This window comes from Lissotriton vulgaris, chromosome 2_1 (assembly GCF_964263255.1).
Source record: "Lissotriton vulgaris chromosome 2_1, aLisVul1.2, whole genome shotgun sequence".
In the NCBI taxonomy this organism is placed as follows: Eukaryota; Metazoa; Chordata; class Amphibia; order Caudata; family Salamandridae; genus Lissotriton; species Lissotriton vulgaris.
In genome coordinates this window covers 2,039,695,082-2,039,696,939 of record NC_141687.1, presented here as the reverse complement: position 1 = coordinate 2,039,696,939, position 1,858 = coordinate 2,039,695,082, and the positions used below count along the sequence as shown (strand labels likewise).

Sequence of the window (1,858 nt, the reverse complement as noted above, 5' to 3'; positions counted from 1 at the left end):
GAAATCCATCACGAGGACAGGGAGGTTAAAAGGAGAACCACGAGCCCTGCTTAAGGTGGGCTAACAAGAAATACAAAATATCCAATCTAAAACGGGTCAGATAAAATCTGCTTTTCAAATTTGTAATCCAGGTAAAGTACCGTTCCAGGCCATCTCTGCTTTAGATCAAAATAACAAGCGACTGAGGATTGTACAGATTTTTTCGAGCTTCCATTGATTTCTTGAGGTTTGTGAAAGAATTCATATAGTTGTGAAAGTCTTTTGGACAATCCATATGCGAGATAGTTGTGAAAGTCTTTTGGACATAAGTGAGCCAAGGGATGCTCTTTCCCCCTCAGCACCCTGAAGCGTCAACACCGCCGCAATCATGGAGTCTGTACCGCCCGCCGCCATGACCGAATGGGAGGCAGCACCGGCTGGTGCAGAGACCCCCGAAATGAAGCTCTTTGGAAAATGGAGCACAGAAGATGTTCAGGTCAACATCTCTTTACAGGATTACATTGCCGTCAAGGAGAAGTATGCCAAGTACCTTCCCCACAGCTCTGGCTGCTATGCAGCCAAGCGTTTCCACAAGGCCCAGTGCCCAATCGTGACTCAATGATAATGCATGGTCGGAAATATGGCAAAAAAACTGATGACGGTGCGCATCGTAAAACATGCCTTCGAGATCATCCACCTCCTGAAAGGAGAAAACCCTCTCCAGGTCCTGGTGAATGCTATCATCAACAGTGGCCCCGAGAAGACTCCACACGTATTGGCCGTGCTGGTACTGTGAGGAAACAGGCTGTGGATGTGTCGCCCCTACCTCTTGTCAATCAGGCAATATGGCTCTGTGCACAGGGGCTCGTGAAGCGGCTTTCCGAAACATTAAGACCATTGCAGAGTGTGTGGCTGATGAACTGATCAATGCTGCTAAGGGTTCTTCCAACTCCTACGCCATCAAGAAAAAAGATGAGCTGGAACGTGTGGCCAAGTCCAACCGTTAATCTGCTTGTTTTGTTCAAGTTATTATAATAAAATGAATGTGAAAATATTTAAAAAAAAGTGAGCCAAGGGATTGATTTTGTATTGTTTGATGGTTGCCCGCCTGAGAGTAGCTCCAGACCCTAGCCCCATAAGTCCCCTGGGAAATGCACTTACTCTTACAGAGAGAAATACACTGTCTAATGGGTTTGTGTCCAAGTCTTTTTGAAAACCTAAAAATTGCATTGATTGCCCCCTCGAGGTGACCTGCTCTCTGGAACCCCAACTAAAATCCGTGGATATCTGAACCCCATAATAATTCAAATTGGTTACTTTAGCAAAGGGAAACCCTGCGATGTGATGGGAACGGGAGTGCATGTTCTTTGAACAACATGTCAGGATAAGACTTCTAATGATTCATTTTGAGTTTGAGTTCCCCCATAAAATAATTAAAAGTATCAAACAAAAGCCGGAGGCCATTTGCAGTAGGGGCAATTAAAACTGTGTCGTCCACGTATACCAAAAGCAGGATGACGCAGGAACCAAATCTGGGGAGGTCTTTTCCTCTTGCCCCTAACTAATTTTCAAAGGCATTAATATAAAAAAGAAATAAAAAGAGGGCTAATATGCAGCCTTGTTGGATTTAAAAGCACAGGTGCAATCTCCATCTACATTATAACACACCCGCACTGTAAGGCCCCAATGCAAGTGTTTTAGTAAGCCAACCAGAGCAGAGTTAATCCCAGCCTTCACTATCATCATCCATAGCTGGCTCCTGTCCACTAGGTTGAAGGCACTCAACAGGTGCATAAAGGCCATGTTGGCTGCCCTGCCTCTGACCTGGACACATTTACCACTGATCATTAGTAGGTTCAGTGTTTGCTCAATGGTTCCT

The 1,858-nt window shown here is 45.0% G+C and overlaps 1 pseudogene; it reads left to right on the top strand.

Annotated features, from left to right (window-relative positions):
* Nucleotides 1-339: 339 nt before the first annotated feature.
* On the top strand, nucleotides 340-1,033 carry LOC147733704 (small ribosomal subunit protein uS7 pseudogene; annotated as a pseudogene).
* Nucleotides 1,034-1,858: the final 825 nt, after the last annotated feature.